Raw genomic sequence first — 20,984 nt, forward strand, 5'->3', positions numbered from 1 at the left:
GCCGTATTGGTATTGCTTTAGGGAGGTGGTCAAGCAGTATTCTGCTCCCTTATATGCGACCCAAGTGATGCCTGTGTCCAGGCTGCGTGCTTCTAAGGTGCAATTTAAAGTTGTGTTTGTTCGGAAGCCACACATAGCATGCTCGTTCAAATAGTCTGGGTAGGGGCATGCAATTATCTTGTCAGTTTGCTGATATCTATTTAGAGTGGTGCCAATGAGACTCCCTTCCTTTTCCACTGCATATGGTAAAGTCCCGTCGTGTCCGATCCAGACATCATCGTTAATTATTCCTATGTTTTCTACCTCAAATACCCTAAGTCTGGTCAGGTCGTCCGTGATGATGGGAAGTTCTATGATCATCCCTACAGCTTTCCCGGGAGTCCCTCTACAGTCGTCACTAAACCACAACTTTGTCAATTGCCTCATCTGGCAGCCAGATAACTTTGGATGTCTATTCCCTGTGAATAAGTGCTCCATCTGCTCATCGCTGATCCACGTTGGAACTGTCCCCTATGGACCTGACCTAAATTCTCGTCTAATTGTTTGATCATCTGCTGCCCATACACACTGCAAAGGGTCCGGTTCGGCTGTCTGTCCTTGTCCTCAAATTCTGCCTTTATAATTTGAGTTATGGTCTTGGTATGTCCTTCTATCGCAGTTATCCTGTGGCGGTGACCTGCGTTCCCTGTCAGTTCTCCCTGGGCATCCTGTTGGTTGTTTTTGTTTATTGAGTCTAGAGTTTGTTTGACTTGGCGGGTCAGGAGTCTGAGTTTGCTACTACAATTAGCCGAATCTGGGGGGTTAATGGTCGAGGCTCCAGTTATAAATGCTGTGACTGCGTCATCTACCAGTCCCCTTTTTACTCTGTCCTGTCTTTCGTCCATCCCTACCTTTCATCCTAGTAGCCTACGAGTCAAGTGGAGGTATAACGCTTTATTTGGGGAGAGCACCACTCTGGTAGTTGAGTCCCAGCTGTGTCTATCACCACAGGTACCAATTCGTGGTGGATGTTATCATACAGGATTTTCCCAGTGGGTTTCAACACCAATCTATTTCGGGGTCTGGGGGTGGCTTCAGGACAAACAGATGATGGGGTGTCTGGAGCTGGCTTAGATCCTGTCCTGATTTCGTACAGGGCAGAATTACCCTCTATGAGTGTCAAAGAACAAAACAAAAGAACAAAGAAAAGTACAGTAAGAAGTCTTACAACACCAGGTTAAAGTCCAACAGGTTTGTTTCAAACACGAGCTTTCGGAGCACGGCTCCTTCTTCAGGTGAATGGAAAGGCTTGTTCCAGAAATGTTTATATAGACACAGTCAGAGATGCCCCGGAATGCGAGCACCTGCAGGCAATCAAATCATCAAAGATGCAGAGAGAGAGGTAACTCCAGGTTAAAGAGGTGTGAATTGTCCCAAGCCAGTTCAGTCGGTAGGCCTCTGCAAGTCCAGGCTTGTTGGTGGGGGCCGAATGTAATGCGACATGAATCCCAGATCCCGGTTGAGTCCGCATTCATGCGTGCGGAACTTAGCTATAAGTTTTTGCTCAGCAATTTTGCGTTGTCGCGTCTCCTGAAGGCCTCCTTGTAGAATGCTGACCCGGAGATCAGAGGCTGAATGTCCTTGACTGCTGAAGTGTTCCCCAACTGGAAGGGAACAGTCCTGCCTGTTGATAGTCGCACGATGCCCGTTTATTCGTTGTCGCAGTGTCTGCATGGTCTCGCCAATGTACCACGCTTCGGGACATCCTTTCCTGCAGCGTATGAGGTAGACTACATTGGGAAAAGTACAGCACAGGAACAGGCCCTTCGGCCCTCCAAGCCTGTGCCGACCATGCTGCCCATCTAAGCTAAAATCTTCTAAAAGAATAAATGTCCCGGGGCATTTTCGCCCAATTCCTAATTCTTTTTTGGGGCTTTTAGCAAAACATCCAATTTCAGGACACCCTTAACTTGAAAATCCCCACCAATCCCGTTTCGGTGGTGCTAATATAGCAATCTGATGAGGTCCCATTGGGCTTTTTGTATATTGCCCTTTGATTACTATACTCGAATATGATGTTTTTGTTGGGGTGTATCCATAATATACCAGGGCAGCACGGTAGCACAATGTTAGCACTATGGCTTCACAGCTCCAGGGTCCCAGGTTTGATTCCCTGCTGGGTCACTGTCTGTGCGGAGTCTGCACATTCTCCCTGTGTCTGCATGGGTTTCCTCCGGGTGCTCCAGTTTCCTCCCACAGTTCAAAGACATGCAGGTTAGGTGGACTGGCATGCTAAATTGGTTAGGAGGGATTATTGGGTTACGGGGATAGGGTGGAAGTGAGGGCTTAAGTGGGCCGGTACAGGCTCGATGGGTTGAATGGCCTCCTTCTGCACTGTATGTTCTATGTTCTATCCGCACATTCCCCTGCTCTCGGTGGGGCAAACCATAGATACACTGGGTACAGAAAGTTCATATTGTCCTGTGGTTTGAGTCTGACGATTCTGGCGATGAAGGTCACGATAATGCTGATTCCAGGGTTCATCCTGTGGCTTTCGTGTTTGTCATCCGTGGGTGTCCTAGGGAGATCAAGCATAGAGTCTATTATTATTGTACATTCTCTATCTGTATTTTATTACCAATGCCATTTTATAATTATGTTGTCATTATGCGTGACTCCCCTTTTTCTTTTTAAACTATGTTAAATCGCCCTTAGTGTTGAAAAAGTTTAAGTTGGGTTACGGGGATTGGGTGGAGGCATGGGCTTGTGTAGGGTTCTGTTTCCAAGGGCCGGTGCAGACTCGATAGGCCGAATGGCCTCCTTTTAAGTTCTATGACCTATGAAACCATTATATGTGACGCCTCACCAGATGGCATAGGAGCTGAACTGTCTCATCGTATGGGTGATTGCCATGACCGTCCACTCGCATTTGCCTCCTGGACACTAATGGTTTCCGAGAAGAACTATGAGCAAATTGGGGTTTTTTTTGTTTGTTTTTTGGCATCAAACGTTTTCACCAATACGTCTATTGTCGCCATTTTGTCATCACAACTGACCATAAGCCCCTACTCGGTCTCTTTTGTGAGGACAAGGCAGTCCTGTCAATAGCGTCTGCCTGGATCCAGCACTGGGCTTTACTGTTAGCCACATGTGAGTACTCTTTTGAACAACGTCCAGAGACACAAATTGCGAATGTGAACACGTTCAGTCATCGTCCCCTACTGGTTGTGGCCGCTGACCCACCCATGGCAGATAAAGTCATCGCGGCGCTCAACTTTATGGAGTCTTTGAATGTGACTGTTTCCTGTGTTTGCGTGTGGACGCAGTCCGACCCTGTGCTGGCTAAGGTGCGCCAGCTGGTGTTGAATTGTGGGCAACAGCTTCCAGGAGAGTTGAAGGCTTTCTCTTCCAAGTACTCAGAACTGACCATGGAGGACGGTGTCCTCCTATGGGGCATGAGGATTATCGTCCCTGCAAAAGGGCAGACTTTGATTTGACACCATCTTTAAGCTGGACATCCTGGATTATCTAAGATGAAGGTGTTGGCCAGAAGCTACGTTTGGTGGCCAGGGTTGGACATGGCTATGGAAGCTATGGCCCAGGGCTTCCCTGTTTGTCAGGAGCATCAGAAGCTCCCATGGCGGTGCCCTTGCATTCGTGTGAGTGGCCGGGTCGCCCTTGGGCATGAGGATTTTGCCAGTCCTTTTATGGTCTTGATATTTCTGATCATGGGTGGACATCCACTCAAAGTTGCTGGAGGTCCACCGGATGATATCCATCACCTCCCAACCAACTGTAGAACCCCCGATGTACCTCTTTTTGTTCCACAGTATACCCAAGGTGCTCGTCACTGATAATGGAGCCTTATTTATGAGCAAAGAGTTTGACGCTTTTGCAAAATGCAACATGTCCGCACCTCCCATTATCAAATGGTTTAGCCAAGAGAGCTGCGCAGGTGGTAAAAAGGGGGCTGAAGAATCAGACTGTGGGCTTGATGGATATCGGTTGGCAAGATTCTTGTTTTCGTTAAGGACCACTCCTCATGCGGTGTCTGGGGGTGCCCCTGCCGAGCTGTTAATGGGTCAGTGGCTTCAGACACTGTATTTGCTGATGTTGGACATTGGTGCTAAGGTACGCCATAACCAAGAATCACCGGGGCATTGCCTGGCTCGTCATTGACCTCTCCAATGCTTCACACCTGACTGGTCTACATTCGTAACTTTGCCCAAGGCGCTCACTGGCTCTCTGATATCATCGGCCATCAATCGGGTCCTGTGCCTTACCAGGTTCATGTTTGTGGGCAGTTTATGAGGTGACACCTGGATCATATCCGCTCCCGGCGTCTCTTCTTCGTCCGGTGCCACAGAAGAGCCCATCCTCTGATCCTCTGGTTCCATTCCCGGTACGGTCTGCTGTGACCCATTGTTTTCCCATGCCAAGCCTGACGTCCTCTCCTCAGACTCTGACATAGAGACAAAAATGGGATCTCTGACGCTGATGTATAGGTTCCACCGCCCTGGGCAGGTGATCAGCCCAGGCATTCCTGCTGTAAATGTCGTTCGCCGGCAACGTGCACGGCAGCCGAACCTACTCCTCCGCTCTACGGAAACCTACCAGGGCCAAACGTTTTCCCAACTCCTGCAAGCGCTACACCAGTTCCTTCTCCTTCATCAACGAGTTTTAACATTGTCATCGTCTCCTCATCATCTTTTGAGGAGGGCTTTGGACTTTTTGGGGGGAGGAATGTAATAACCAGCATGGGACATACAGTGTGGGGTGATTGTTTCCCCCGTGCCCCTTGAGCTAGGGGACGGGTAGCTTACCCGTACTTGTATAAAAGGTCGGCCAGTCTGGAACTGACCAATAGGCGAGAGTACCTGGTGAAGTCTACCGGACTCATGCATATAATTGTTATAAAATAAATGTTGTTTACTTTTGCTTACTTTGGACTACCCTAGCCTTATTAAAGAAATAATCACCATTCCTTCACTGCTTCTGGGTACAAACTCCCTCTCTAATAGCACTGTGGAAAGTACTTTTATCAGACAAACTGCAGCGGTTCAAGGCAGGACATCAGCACCTTCTCATGGGCAATTAGGGATGAGCAATAAAGTCTTGTCTTGCCAGTAATGCCCAAACCCAGTGAATGAATAAAGAAAGGAGTATGCAGAGAATGTAGTCCATAAATTATATAATTTGAAATTTGCAACCTCTGAACAAAATCACTTAGGAACGGGGCTCCAGTGATTTGTTTTCATAAGTGAGTAATGCTGTGTTGACAATTCCAGAGCCGCAAACTGTCATTTAAATTTGTTTAATAGCAAATAGACAAAGAACAGTGGCTAAGGGAGACCTCTGGCTATGAACAACAGACACATCACTTTATGGGCCCTGAGGAATCTGACTTCTGGTCATGGGCATGATTCTGGAATCATTAAGGTATTGTGACAAACAAATCTTGCTAATGTCCGCATTCTATAACCAGTCTTCATCTCTCTGGAGCAAAGATGCCTGTGTCACCCTGAATCTCTTCACAACAGCAGAAGATGTTGAATCAACCACTGTTGTAAATTATACAGAACTTCAAGTTCCTGACAGCTCCCACAAGAAAGATTTTGTCAACTGCGACTTGAGCTCTGAATTGTCTTCTCTCTCTGCAGAGCAAATATGTCCATTTTCATTACAGGTTCCAAAAGCCCCTCATTGGTCATACCAGCCAAACACTCAAATGGTTATCATGACACCTCGTGTAGATGACAGTCGAGAGAGGAACCAGAAACGATAAGAGTACCAACATCAGTGAGCATCCAACACCTGCAGGCTCATGGAGGAGTCCAACTGTGTGCAGGAGCAGAGGTGGTGCCGGCCATGAGTGCCATCCAGGACGACACCGCATGGGTGGTGTCCATGGCGGAGGACTTGGGGGTGATCCAAGGCCTGGGGCAATTAGTGTAGGCGGTGGCTGAGGTCCAGGACAGGGCTGTCCTCTCACAAGTGATCATGTTCCAGAGCCACCTGGACATCGCAGTGGTGCTCCTGAGCGTGGCCCAGTCACAGCAGGCCATGGCTGCGGAACGTTGGTGGCATTGCCCAGGTGCTGGTCAAAATGGCACAGACACAGAGAGAGAAAACCCAGTCCCAGCAGGAGATGGCACAGTCTCTGACTGATATGGCACAGTCCCAAATGGAGGTGGTCCACTCCCTGTGATCCATGGCCGAGAGTATGCAGACCCTGGTCAAGACAGGAGCGGGCCTCAAGTGCTGGCTTTACCATGTGGCGGGGTAGCCTCTACTTGCACACTCGTTCCATGGAGTAGCCCGGGGACCAAAAGGGAGGGGTGGGTGATGGGGTCCGTGCCGGCGACTCCCGCAGGGGAGGTGCCGGAACACCGCAGCACCTTGGACACCCCCCCCGCCCCCCACCTCCTCCAGTCCTTGGCGCATCTGATGGGCAGCAGGCAGAACAGGTGACACCGTGCCAACTGGGACACCTGAGCAGCCCATCCAGGACCGGTTGACCCAGAAGATGCCTGCCAAAGGGGACCAAGGTCGCAGGGCGGAAATCACAGCAGGCTGCTTCCTCTCCTGTTGTACTGTCTGGGGATCCATCTAGATGTAGCGTTAGGGCCCGTGAGGCCAGAAAAGCAGATACCAGTTAAGTTGGCACAGGTGCAAGGCACAGTTTAGTGATAGGGGCTAGGTCATGTGTTGTATATATGTTTTCACATTAAATACCTGTGCACAACATTACACCCTGTCCCAGTGCTCTGTCAGATGGGTATGAGGGGTGGGCTGGTGTGGGCTAGCTGCAGAGGGGGCGCGGGTGAAAGGGCGGATATTGGGAGTGGGCTTGGCTCAGGGACCGCAGTTAAGCCAGTGCTCACCATTCCGGTACCATAGAATCAGAAAATTTACAGTGCAGAAGGAGGCCATTCAGCCCATCAAGTCTGCACCAGGCCTTGGAAAGAGCACCCTACTTTGGAAAGAGCACCCACACCTCCACCCTATCCCCGTAACCCAGTAACCCCACCTAACTTTTTTGTTTGGACACTAAGGGCAATTTATCATGGCCAATCCACCTAACCTGCACATCTTTGGACTGTGGGAGGAAACTGGAGGAAACCCACGCAGACGCAGGGAGAACGTGCAGACTTCACACACATAGTGACCCAAGCCGGGAATTGAACCTGGAACCATGGAGCTGTGAAGCAACAGTGCTACCCACTGTGCTACCATGCTGTCCTATAAGTATTATGGGGCGAAATTCTCCGACCCCCACGACGGGTCGGAGAATAGCGGGAGGGCCTTCCCGACATTTTTCCCGCCCTCCCGCTATTCTCCCCCACCCCCCGCCCAACTCCCGACACGAATCGCTGCCGCCGTTTTTTTACGGCCAGCAGCGATTCACAGCTGTTCGATGGGCCGAAGTCCCAGCCCTTTACGCTGTTTTTACGAACGGCAAACAGACTTGGTCTGGCCGTTCGTAAAAACGGCGGGAACAACTCGCTTTTTATAACCATGGCACCGATTGGCACGGCAGTACCACGGCCGTGCCAAGGGTGCCATGGGCCCGCGATCGGTGGGCACCGATCGCGGGCAGCGGGCCCGATGCCGGCGCACTATTTGTCCTTCCGCCGCCCCGCAGTATCCATTCGCGGGGCGGCTGAGGGGCATCCCAGCCCGCGCATGCGCGGGTTTCGCGCAAATACGCGATGACGTCATCCGCGCATGAGCGGGTTGGAGTCTTCCAATCCGCGCATGCGCGGCTGACGTCATATGACGCGTCAGCCGGCGCTAACTCCGGCAAGCGGGCTTAACGAAATTCGTTAAGCCCGTGATGCCGGAGCTTGCGGCGTCGGGCTGCTAGCCCCGACCGGGGATCAGAATCGGTTCCCGGTCGGGAAGGGGCGCGCTGGCGTCAAACCCGCCCGGGTTTGACGCCAGCCTTACGATTTCTCCCGTTTTGGGAGAATCGCGCCCTATATGTCTCTGTGGTTAGTGAAATAGATGTTTCTTCATTATTGCAACAGATTGACTGCTTGAGGGGACTTGCATTTTATTGATTGGCTAGCACTGTTGCTTCACAGCGCCAGGGTCCCAGGTTCAATACCCGGCATGGGTCACTGTCTGTGCGGAGTCTGCACGTTCTCTCCATGTCTGCATGGATTTACTCTGGTGCTCCGGTTTCCTCCCACAAAGTCCCGAAAGGCGTGCTTGTTCGGGGAATTGGACATTCTGAATTCCCCCTCAGTGTACTCGAACAGGCGCGCTGGAGTACGGCGACTGGGGGCTTTTCACAGTAACTTCAGTAACTACTTGTGACAATAAAGATTATTATTATGAAACCATTGCCCATTATCTGTAAAACCTATTTGGTTCAGTACTGTCCTTTACGGAAGGAAACATGCCATCCTTACCCAGCCTGGCCCCGCATGAGATGCCGGACGCACAGAAATGTCATAGATTCTTAACTGCTCTCTAAAGTGGCCCAGCAAGTAACTCAATGATCTCAAATCACTAAAAAAAATAATAAAAAGGAATGAAATCAGACTGACCACTTGGCATTGGCTGAGACATCAGAAATGATAATGGAAAACCCAGCTCTGTCTACCCTGTGAAGCAAGCTTTACTAACAGTTGGGAGCTTAAGCCAGAATTGGGAGTATTGTCTCACAGTCTAGTCAAGCAACAGCCTGACACAGTCATACTCATGGAATCATACTGTACAATATTGTATCAGACACCATTATCACCATTCCTGAGCATGTCCTGTCCCACTGGCAGGACAGACCCAGCAGAGGTGGCGCCACAGTGGTATACAGTCGGGAGGGAGTGACCCTGGGTGTCCTGAACATCAACTCTGGACCCAATGAAGTCTCATGGCATCAGGTTAAACATGGGCAAGGAAGCCCCTGCTGATTACCATGTACTTGCCCCACTCAGCTGATGAATCAGTACTCCTCCATGTTGAATATCACTTGCAGGAAGCGCTGAAGGTGGCAAGAGCACAGAATGTATTCTGGGTGGGGAACTTCAATGTCCATCACCAAGAGTGGCTCGGTAGCATCACTACTGACCAAGCTCGTCGAGACCTAAAGGACATAACTGCTAGTCTGGGCTGTGACAGGTGGTGAGGGAACCACCAAGACGGAAAACATACTGGACCTCACCTTCAACAATCTGTCTGCTGCAAAGGCATCTGTCCATGATAGTATCGATAGGTGTGACCACCGCATAGTTCTTGTGAAGACAAATCCCATCTTCACATTGATTATACCCTCCATCATGTTATGTGGCACTACTACTGTACAAAGTTGAATAGATTTAGATCTAGCAGCTCAAGACTGGTCAGCCATGAGTCACTGAGGGCCATCATCAGCTGCTGTATCAACTACAATCTGAAACCTCATGGTCCGGCATATCCCCCAGGTTCTATTACCACCAATGCCAGGAGATCACCCCTGGTTAAATGAAGAGTGCAGGAAGGCATGCCAGGAACTGCACCAGGCATACCAAAAATTAAGCTGTCAATCTGGTGAAGCGACAACACAAGAGTATTTGCGCGCCAAACGCATAAGCAGCAAGTAATAGACAAAGTTGAACAATTCAACAACCAACGGATCAGATCTAAACTTTACAGTTCTGCAACATCCAATAGTGAATAGCGTTGGACAATTAAACAACGCACTGGAGGTGGAGGTGCACAAATATCTCCCTTCCTCAATGATGGAGGAGCCCAGCACATCTGTGCAAAGATCAAGGCTAAAGCATTCACAACAATCTTCAGCCAGAAAGGCCAAGTGGCTGATCCACCTGGGCCTCCTTGGAGGTCCCCAGCATCATATATCCAAATCTTCAGCCAATTAGATCCACATCATGTGCAATCAAGAAAAAGCTGACGGCACGAGAGTCCTAATAACGAAGGAAGAAACACTAAATTATGTTCAGAGATATTGGACTTTGAGTTTTGTTTAAGTGGACACAAGCCACTGGCTGAATTGCTGCAGGACAATTCTCCAAGAGACAATGTTACCAGACAAGATACTTCTAAAAGCAGCCAGAAACTATTCGCCATATCCAGAAGTGACAATGGAACATGAAGGCCATCTCATCAAGAGATTTCTGGTGTAATGCCCAAACGGGTTTCTGAGGATCTTCCCACATGGAATATACAAAGAATGGGTAGAAAACGAGCAAAAATAACTGCCCCAATATCTGCCTATGGGTGCTCCTTGAGGACAAGTGCTGGAAGTTTTGACATAGAAGTAAAGGTTAGTGAGCCCACTCAGAGTACCACTGCCAATAGCCATTTGAAAAGAAAACTGGAAAGCTTCTCCACCAAACTGCAGCACTGGAATCGTAATAATTACTTTTAAAAAAAATTATTTTATAAATTTAGAGTACTGAATAATTTTTTTTCCAATTAAGGGGAAATTTAGCGTGGCCAATCCACCTAACCTGCACATCAACGAGTTGTGGGAGTGAAACCCACGCAGACATGGGGAGAATGTGCAAACTCCACATGGACAGGGACCCAGAGCCGGGATCGAACCTGGAACTCAGCGCCACAGCGCCAGTGCTAACCACTGCGCCACATGCCGCCCCGTAAAAATGACTATTACCATGCTGAAGTAAATTCTACTGGAATCTCGAAATGGAATATTCGCCTGCTGAAGTCGACTCTACAGGAGTTGACTTCAATGAGCACATTGCTCAATCATCTCTTCCTTGCATGTCAATGACTGGTCTGTATACTTCTGAAAAAATCACTTACTTTGAACTCAATTCTCTCTTCGAATCTGTATGAATATTTATGCATGTCTTTCTCCATTTCCTTGCTTTTAGTAATTTATAAACTCAGTCTATCTTTAACTCAAGAGAGCCAGGTTAAATTAGTTCCTTTTTAAAAATATATCAATTGGATCTGGGAAAAATCTATCTACAAAAAGGGATCCTTTTTAAATTAGGTGCCGCTGGGTGAATAACGATAGAGTGATAGTTCATCGATCCACAATTTGGGGTATCCCAGCTGGACAGTGACAAATTGAGGGATCACTTGGATCTTTGGGGAACCTCACCTGGGGTGGGTCGTAACACTCGATGCTACAATGGCTATGAGCTTTGACAATATTCTGGGAATAGTCCTGCAGTCTTATGCTCCAGAACTTGTTATGCCTATTAACCAAAAAAAGATGAACTCTGGAGATGAGGTGAGAGTGACTGCCCTTGACATCAAGGCAGCATTTAACCTCGAGGGGCACAAATACAACTGGAGCCCATGGAAATCGGGAGAAAACTCTCCGCTGGTTGCAGTCACACCTAGCACAAAGGAAGAAGATTGTGATTGTTGGAGGTCAAGCATCTCAGCTCCAGAGCATTACTGTAGCTTCATCACTGACCTCCCTTCCAGCACAAAGTCAGAAGTGGGGATGTTTGCGGATGACTTCACAACATTCAGCACCATTAGCGACCCCTCAGATAATGAAGCAATCCGAGCCTAAATGCAGCAAGACCTGGACAATATCCAGGCGCGGGCTGACAAGTGGCAAGTAACATTTGTGCCACAGAAGTGCCAGGCAATAACCATCTGTAACAAGTGAAAATTAAACTATCGCCCCTTGACATTCCATGACATTATTATCACTGAATCCCCCACTATCAACATCTTGGGACTCACCATTACCCAGAACCTGAACTGGACTAGCCAAATAGAGCATGTCAAAGGCTAAAGGTTATTAAGGCTAAAGGCTAACAGTGAGTAACTCATTTCCTGACTCCCAACGCCTGTCCACCATCTATAAGGCACTTGCTTAACAACACAATGCTTACTTGCCTGGATTAATGCAGCTCCAACAACACTCAAGAGGCTCAATACCATCCAGGACAAAGCAACTCACATGATTGCAGCCCAGCCACAAAAATTCACTCCTTCTATCATTGAGTCACAGTAGCAGCAATGTGCACCAGCTACAAACTCACCAAGGTTCTTAGACACCAGCTTCCAATTCCATGATTTCTGCCATCTGGATGTTCAAGGGCAACAGATACATGGGAACAGCTCCACCTGGAGGTTCTCCTCCAAGTCATTCACCAGCCTAATTTGGAAATATATCGCCATACCTTCACTGTTGCTAGGTCAAAATCCTGGACCTCCCTCCTTAGCAGCATCATCGGTGTACCTACACCTCAGGGACTGCAGCCGTTCAAGAAGTCAGTCTTTCATCAGGGGCTTATAGCTTGAGACTCGCCACTCCACATCAAGCATGGATGACTAGGAGCCTCTCTCTCTTACCGCCAGCCATTCGCGTGTTGGAAGGATTTGTAGGTTGACACACTCAAGGATATGTCTATTCCTTGAAAGGGGGAAGGGAGAGAATAGAGAATTCTCCGGCCATGGGAATTATTTTTTCCCGCTGGCAGCGCACACCCGCCCGTGGGTCTCCTGGTGGCTTGGGGTGGTTTCAATGGGAAAACCCATTGTCAAGCGGCAGGAGTAATGAATCCTGCCACCAAGAAACATGCACCTGGGGTACTGAAGAATCCAGCTCATTGCTATGCATGACAGTTTGCTGCAGTGCAACTCTTAACGTGCACAAAGAAAGTTTGCAATTTGCCCCTCTGTGTTTGCCTGCAATCGATAATACCAAGCATCCAAAGATACACAGTTCTCCGGTCCCCCAGCCATGTGTCTTTCGGCAGCGTGCCATTCACTGGCGGTGGGATTCTCTGTTCCTGCCATTGTCAATGGGATTTCCCATTGAAGCACCCCACGCCACTGGGAAACCCATGGTTGGTGGTGAACTGCTGGCGAGACCAGAAAATCCCACCACCAGGGAACGGCCGGAAAATTCCAGCCACTAGATAGATAGAAGATAGAACAGTACAGCACAGAACAGGCCCTTCGGCCCTCGATGTTGTGCCGAGCAACGATCACCCTACTTAAACCCACGTAACCCGTATACCCGTAACCCAACAATCCCCCCATTAACCTTACACTACGGGCAATTTAGCATGGCCAATCCACTTAACCCGCACATCTTTGGACTGTGGGAGGAAACCGGAGCACCCGGAGGAAACCCACGCACACACGGGGAGGACGTGCAGACTCCACACAGACAGTGACCCCGCCGGGAATCGAACCTGGGACCCTGGAGCTGTGAAGCATTGATGCTAACCACCATGCTACCGTGAGGCCCTAGTGTCTGGTGTTGATTTTTGTGCATTATCCAGTATGTGTGTGTTTGCGGCGGTGTGTGCATGTGTTTATGTCTGTGTGTGTGAGTCTGTGTGTGCCGATGTGTGTGAATGTACGTGTGCATGCGTGTGTGTGTGTGTGTGGGTGGCTATTGTCATTTTCTATCATATCTATTTTTTATATTTTCTTTGGAACATATCCGAGGGATAAATTCTTGAACTTCATTCAGCTAAGAATCAGATGACCTCATCTGAATTGGAAAACCAAATGAATCCAGATGCTTGTCCTAGTTTGCTTTATAACGGAGGCAATTTGTAAATCTGAGCTACCTGCTTTGATGAAAATATGTTTGAATGAATCTAGTGCTCATCAGGGTCACGGATATTCATCTGGGATTAGAACATTATTCTCTTTGTTTATTTAAACCCAGAAACAACATCAAAAACTGCTAGATAGCTGCAGCATACGTCAGCTATATTTGCTCTAGGCGGTTCCCCAATAACTGATTTTCCTCTCTCTATATCCCAGTGCTATTTTTCATTTGAAGTAAGTTGAAGGGACATATAAGAGGAAGCTGTAGCTCCACTGTGTTGCACAAACTGGGTCGCTATATAATAATAATAACTTATTGTCACAAGTAGGCCTCAATAAAGTTACTGTGAAAAGCCCCTAGTCACCGCATTTCGGTGCATGTTGAAGGAGGCCGGTACAGGAATTGAACCCGCGCTGATGGCATTTTTCTGCATTGCAAGTCAGCTATTTAGCCCACTGTGCTAAACCAGCCCCTAAACCACATTCGGTACCAGTCATTCCAGAATGTCCTCTGTTTCCAGGATGTTATGTTGGCCACGTGTGGAAGAAAGTGAAATTTCGCCAGAAGATGTCGGGTGTGCATCTCGACGTCATCACGCACTCGTGCGATATTTCAGTTAGCGGACGACTGTGAAAGTCAAAAGCGTGTCCGCCAACATCAAGCAGGCAATTTAGCCAATTAAGGCTTTTGAACACACTTTTACTTGAGCTGTCTGCTTTCACGGCCGGCGGCCGGGCCAATTGGTCAGGCGGCCTTTACGTTTTAGCTGAAACCTCAATCCAGGTCCCGCCAAGTACACACACCTGAAGGATGAAAAATTCTTTGAAGGTTGAAATGGGTTGGAGAATTTGTTGCTGGAGCTCTGTCTGATGATGGGGAGGTCGATCTGGCAAACCTGCTTCCTGTTATTAGATTGAATGTGATATCTATTAGTAGTAAATGTGATTGCTGTCACCACTAACCTCCCAGAAAATGAGGGCATTAGTGATAAGGTCACAGTTATAACAATGCCATAATTAAGTGAAACTTTAATAGTTGATTCATCAGAACCAGGGCTGAAACCTGGAAAAGATCATTATTCAAACACTGTCTTCAATTAAACACCACGCAATGGCCATTTATCCACATTAAGACCAGTTTTATCACTGCTGGCATTTCAGAAATGAACTTAAAGAGTCAGGCTCATTAAATCTGTCACTATCGGGTTGATTATGAGAAGATGGGTGCGGTTCAAATATCAAAGTTGTTATTGTTTTCGTATCTTTACATGAATCTCTTGAAGAATAGTGTGAAGTAGTGGAAGGATTTGCAGGGTGAATAACAGTCGCGAAGCCACAACATGAGCTGTGTTCATCATTATACCAACTGTAGTAATGGTTTGTTGTCTTGTACAGGAATTTAAGTGTTCATGAATACTACGTGATAGTGGGGTTGGGTGTGGGCAGATGTGGGCTACCCACACCCACGTCCATGTAACTAGCCTGTTCAGCTCTGAATCAGAGCCTGCACACTTGTCTTCACTCACCCAGGTTGTCTGTAATATGTCTCGAACACTGCACCTTCTGATATAAAGATAGAAATCCTCCAATTGAACCAAAGACTCACTCACAATATTCAGCTGATTGTTCAGATGTATAAACAAGTTATGATGCAGATTTTCATACCATATCAAATGAAAACTTTGATTTATAGACAATTGATGAAACTTCTATATCAAACTATCCTTAGCAACACCATGTGGTTCATTAATGACAATCATATACAATCATATACCTTGCTACATTTCCTCTTGTACCATATGCCTGAAATCGCCGATACAAGTCTCTTTTTAGCCACTTTATTAGATGTCTTGTGGAAATTCATATTTTCTACGCTGACTGCATTTCTTTAACTATCTATTTGACCCAAATGTGTCTTTTGCCTTTTCATTTGTCTTGTCTTTAACATGTGGGAGTGGGCTGCCCATACTAATTAATGGGCGAAATTCTCCCCCACCCGGTGGGGCAGGGGGTCCCGGCGTAGCGGAATTCTCCACACCTTTAGGGGCTAGGCCCGCGCCGGAGTGGCTCCCGCTCCGCCGACTCGCGCCAACGGCCTTTGGCGCTACACTGGCCGCCGTCGGGGATGGATAAAAGGCCTTTGCCGGCCAGCGAAGGCCTTTCGGCCAGCCCCGACGGCGGCTGGTGTAGCGCCAAAGGCCGTTGGCGCGAGTCGGCGGAGCGGGAGCCACTCCGGCGCGGGCCTAGCCCCTAAAGGTGTGGAGAATTCCGCACCTTTGAGGAGGCCTGACGCCGGAGTGGTTGGCGCCACTCCGCTACGCCGGGAACCCCCGCCCCGCTGGGTAGGGGAGAATTTCGCCCCATGTTCGGGCTAGATTTTCCTTTTCAGCAGCGTAGGCTCAGCTGAGGTTACTGATGTTTGAACCATGTGAACTTTCCTGGGCCAGCTGATTTAAACAGTGATTGCGGGAGGGGTAAATGGTGAAACAATGTTCCTCTAACTGGTCTCAAGTATCTGTACTAATGGAGCATGGATCTATCAAACCAATTTTGGCAAGGTGAGCTGAATTGTTTGTGAGATTGGTTCAGGTTTTAAATCCAGTGTGAGAGCTAAGTGTAATCAGTCACCTGACCATTCATTCCGCTCAGCCTCTGCATCATTTAATAGTTTAAAGAAGTGAATTGCATTGATATGAAGAAAGATACGTATTAATATAGTGCCTTTCACCATGTAGAACATCCCAAAGTGCTTTCTAGCCAATGAAGTAAGTATGAAATGTAGTTAGTCCAGGAAACACAGCAAGCTCCCACAAAGAGCAAGGCCACAAGAACCAGATAATCTGTTTACGTGATGTTGGTTGAGGAATAAATATTCGTCAGGACACTGGTTACTCTTCTTCAAAGTTGTCCCTTGGGATCATTAATGGCCACCTGCAAGGGCAAACAGGACCTCAATGTAACATCTCTTCTGAAACTTGGCTTCTGAAATCCAGCCTGACTTTGGTCATTGGTAAGGTTTCAGAGTCTAATATTAAGGATGAGATTGTGGAGTACTTGGAAATGCATGGTAAAGTAGGGCTGAGGCAGCATGGCTTCATTAAGGGGAGGTTGTGCCTGACAAATCTGTTAGAATTCTTTGAAGAGGTAACAAGGAAGTTAGACAAAGGAGAGTCAGTGGACATGATCTATTTGGCTTGCGAGAAAGCCTTTGACAAGGAGACATACAGGAGGCTGCTAAATAAGATGAGCCCATGGTGCTAGGGACAAGGTACTGGCATGGATAAAGAATTAACTGACTGGCAGATGGCAGATAGTGGGGATAAAGGGGCCTTTTTCAGGATGGCAGCCAGAGACTAGTGGTGTGCCTCAGGGGTCAGTTTTGGGAACACAACTCTTCACGATATGCATTAATGATCTGGAAGAAGAAACTGAGGGCATTGTTGCTAAGTTTGCAAACTACACAATGCTATGTAGAGGGGCAGGTAGTGTTGAGGAAGCAGGGAGGCTGTGGAAAGACTTGGACAGGCGAGAAGAGTGGGCAAATAAATGGCAGATGCAACACAATGTGGACAAGTGTGAGGTCATGCACTTTGGTGGGAAGAATAGAGGCATAGGCTATGTTCTAAATGGGAAAAGGCTTCGGAAACTTGAAGCACAAAGGGACTTAGGAGTCCTGGTTCTTGATTCTCTTAAGGTTAACATGCAGGTTCAGTTGGCAGTTAAGAAGGCAAATGTAATGTTTACATTCATTTAGAGAGGGCTAGAATACAAGAGCAGGGATGTACTTCTGAGGCTGTATACGGCTCTGGTCAGACCCCATTTGGATTATTGTGAGCAGTTTTGGGCCACGCATCTAAGGAAGGATGTACTGGCCTTGCAGCAGGTCCAGAGGATGTTCACAAGAATGATCCCCAGAATGTAGGTTCCAGGTGAGGACTCTAGGTCTGTTGAGAATGATAAGGAGGCGATCTGACTGAAACTTACAGAACTCTGAGAGGCCTAGATAGAGTAGATGTGGAGAAGATGTTTCCAATAGACTAGAACCCGAGGGCACAGCCTCAAACTAAAGGATGATCCTTTAAAACTGAGATGAGGATGAATTTCTTCAGCCAGAGGGTGGTGAATCTCTGGAACTCTTACCACAGAAGGTTGTGGAGGCCAAATCACTGAGTGTCTTTAGATAGAGATGGATAGGTTCTTGATTAATAAGGGGATCAGGGGTTATGGGGAGAAGGCAGGAGATTGGACAACATGGTAGCACAAGTGGATAGCACTGTGGCTTCACAGCGCCAGGGTCACAGGTTCGATTCCCCGCTGGGTCACTGTCTGTGCGGAGTCTGCACGTTCTCCCCGTGTCTGCATGGGTTTCCTCCAGGTGCTCCGGTTTTCTCCCACAGTCCAAAGACATGCAGGTTCGGTGGATTGGCCATGCTAAATTGCCCTTAGTGTCCAAAAAGGTTAGGAAGGGTTATAGGGTTACGGGGATAGGGTGGAAGCGAGGGCTTAAGTGGATAGGTGCAGACTCAATGGGCTGAATGGCTTCCTTCTGCATTGTATGTTCTATGTTCTGTGAGATGTGGCAAATCTGTGATGCTTCCAGCGTTCTGGTCAACTACATCTGCAGCAAGTGTAACCAATGGCAGCTCCTCACAGACTTCGTGGTTTGGTTGGAGCAGCAATTGGATGCACTTAGGAGCATGCAGGTGGCGGAAAGCATCATAGATAGGAGTTATAGAGACGTGGTCACACCCAAGGTGCAGGCAGAGAGATGGGTGACCATCAGAAGGGGCAGGCAGTCAATGCAGGAATTCCCTGTGCTTGTCCCCCTCTCGAACAGATATACTACTTTGGCTACGGTTGGGGGGGAATAGCCTACCAGGGGAAAACAGCAGCAGCCAGAGCAGTGGCACCGCGGCTGGCTCTGATGTTCAGCAGGGAGGGTCAAAGCGCAGAAGAGCAATAGTCAGAGGGGACTCTATAGTCAGGAGCACAGATAGGCGCTTCTGTGGATGTGAAAGAGACTCCAGGATGGCATGTTGCCTGCCTGGTGCCAGGGTCCCGGATGTCTCAGAACGGGTAGCGGGCATCCTGAAGGGGGAGGGCAAACAGGCAGAGGTCATTGTACATAGAACATAGAACATAGAACAGTACAGCACAGAACAGGCCCTTCGGCCCTCGATGTTGTGCCGAGCAATGATCACCCTACTCAAACCCACGTATCCACCCTATACCCGTAACCCAACAACCCCCCCTTAACCTTACTTTTTTAGGACACTACGGGCAATTTAGCATGGCCAATCCACCTAACCCGCACATCTTTGGACTGTGGGAGGAAACCGGAGCACCCGGAGAAAACCCACGCACACACGGGGAGGACGTGCAGACTCCGCACAGACAGTGACCCAGCCGGGAATCGAACCTGGGACCCTGGAGCTGTGAAGCATTTATGCTAACCACCATGCTACCGTGCTGTCCAAATATTGGTACATATTGGTACTAACGACATAGGCAGGAAGGGGCATGAGGTCCTGCAGCAGGAGTTCAGGGAGCTAGGCAGAAAGTTAAAATACAGGACCTCCAGGGTTGTAATCTCGGGATTACTCCCTGTGTCACATGCCAGTGAGGCTAGAAATAGGCAGATTGAGCAGCTAAACATGTGGCTAAACAGCTGGTGTAGGAGGGAGAATTTCAGTTATCTGGACCACTGGGAGCTCTTCCAGGGCAGGTGTGACCTGTATAAGAAGGACGTAAACTGGAGAGGCATAAATATCCTGGCCGCGAGGTTTGCTAGTGTCACAAGGGAGGGTTTAAACTAGTATGGCAGGGGGTTGCGTACTGGAGCAATAGGTCAGAAGGTGAAAACATTGATGGAGAACTTGGGAAAAGGGCCACTATGGCTCTGAGGAAGAGCAGACAGGGAGATGTTGCTGAAAACAGGGGAGCTGGTGGCCTGAAGTGCATATGGTTTAATGCAAGGAGTGTAACAGGTAAGGCAGATGAACATAGAGCTTGGATTAGTACTTGGAATTATAATGTTGCTGCCATTACAGACCTCGTTGAGGGAAGGACAGGATTGGCAGCTAAACGTTCCAGGATATAGATGTTTCAGGCGGGATAGAGGGGGATGTAAAAGGGGTGGCGGAGTTGCGCTACTGGTAAGGGAGAATATCACAGCTGTACTATGGGAGGACATCTCAGAGGGCAGCGAGGCTCTATGGGTAGAGATCAGGAATAAGAAGGGTGCAGTCACAATGTTGGGTGTTTGCTACAGGCCACCCAACAGGCAGCGAGAGATAGAGGAGCAGATAGGTAGACAGGTTTTGGAAAGGAGTAAAAGTAACAGGGTTGTTGTGATGGGAGACTTTAATTTTCCCAATATTCACTGGGACTCACTTAGTGCTAGGGGGCTGGACAGGGCAGAGTTTGTAAGGAGGGCTTCTTAAAACAATATGTCGATAGTCCAACTAGGGAAGGGGATGTACTGGACCTGGTATTGGGGAATGAGCCCAGCCAGGTGATAGAAGTTTCAGTAGGGGAGCATTTCGGGAACAGTGACCACAATTCAGTAAGTTTTAAAGTGCTGGTGGACAAGGGTAAAATTCGTCCTCGGGTGAATGTGCTAAATTGGGGGAAGGCTAATTATAACAATATTAGGTGGGAACTGAGGAACCTAGATTGGGGGAGGATGTTTGAGGGTAAATCAACACCTAGCATGTGGGAGATTTCAAATGTCAGTTGAAAGGAATTCAGGACCGACATGTTCCTGTGAGGAAGAAGGATAGATACGGCAAATTTTGGGAACCTTGGATAACAAGAGATTTTGTAGGCGTCATCAAAAAGAAAAAGGAGGTGTTTGTCAGGGCTGGAAGGCTGGGAACAAACAAAGCATGTGTGGAATATAAGGAAAGTAGGAAGGAACTTAAGCAAGGAGTCAGGACGGCTAAAAGGGGTCACGAAAAGTAATTGGCAAATCGGGTTGAGGAAAATCTCAAGGCTTTTTACACGTACGTAAAAAGCAAGAGGGTAGCGAGGGAAAGGGTTGGCCCACTGAAGGATAGGCAAGGGAATCTATGTGTGGAGCCAGAGGAAATGGGCGAGGCAGTAAATGAATACTTTGCATCAGTATTCATCAAAGAGAAGGAATTGGTGGATGTTGACGCTGGAGAAGGATATGTAGATAGCCTGGGTCACATTGAGATCCAAAAAGACGAGGTGTTGGGCGTCTTGAGAAATAATAAGGTCGATAAGTCCCCAGAGCGTGATGGGATCTACCCCAGAACACTGAAGGAGGCTAGAGAGGAAATTGCTGAGGCCTTGATAGAAATCTGTGGATCCTCACTGTCTTCAGGTGATGTCCCGGAGGACTGGAGAATAGCTAATGTTGTTCCTTTGTTTAAGAAGGGTAGCAAGGATAATCCAGGGAACTACAGGCCGGTCAGCCTTACGTCAGTGGTAGGGAAATTACTGGAGAGAATTCTTCGAGACAGGATCTAGTCCCA

The 20,984-nt window shown here is 48.2% G+C and overlaps 1 long non-coding RNA gene across 1 annotated transcript in view; it reads right to left on the reverse strand.

Annotated features, from left to right (window-relative positions):
- Positions 1-2,374: 2,374 nt before the first annotated feature.
- LOC119964811 overlaps positions 2,375-20,984 on the reverse strand; it is a 185,484-nt gene continuing 166,874 nt past the window's right edge. Inside the window, exon 3 of the long non-coding RNA XR_005460369.1 lies at positions 2,375-2,557. This is a non-coding gene — a long non-coding RNA (uncharacterized LOC119964811). The remainder of the gene's footprint in view (positions 2,558-20,984) is intronic.

This window comes from Scyliorhinus canicula, chromosome 4 (genome assembly GCF_902713615.1).
Source record: "Scyliorhinus canicula chromosome 4, sScyCan1.1, whole genome shotgun sequence".
Taxonomy (NCBI): domain Eukaryota; kingdom Metazoa; phylum Chordata; class Chondrichthyes; order Carcharhiniformes; family Scyliorhinidae; genus Scyliorhinus; species Scyliorhinus canicula.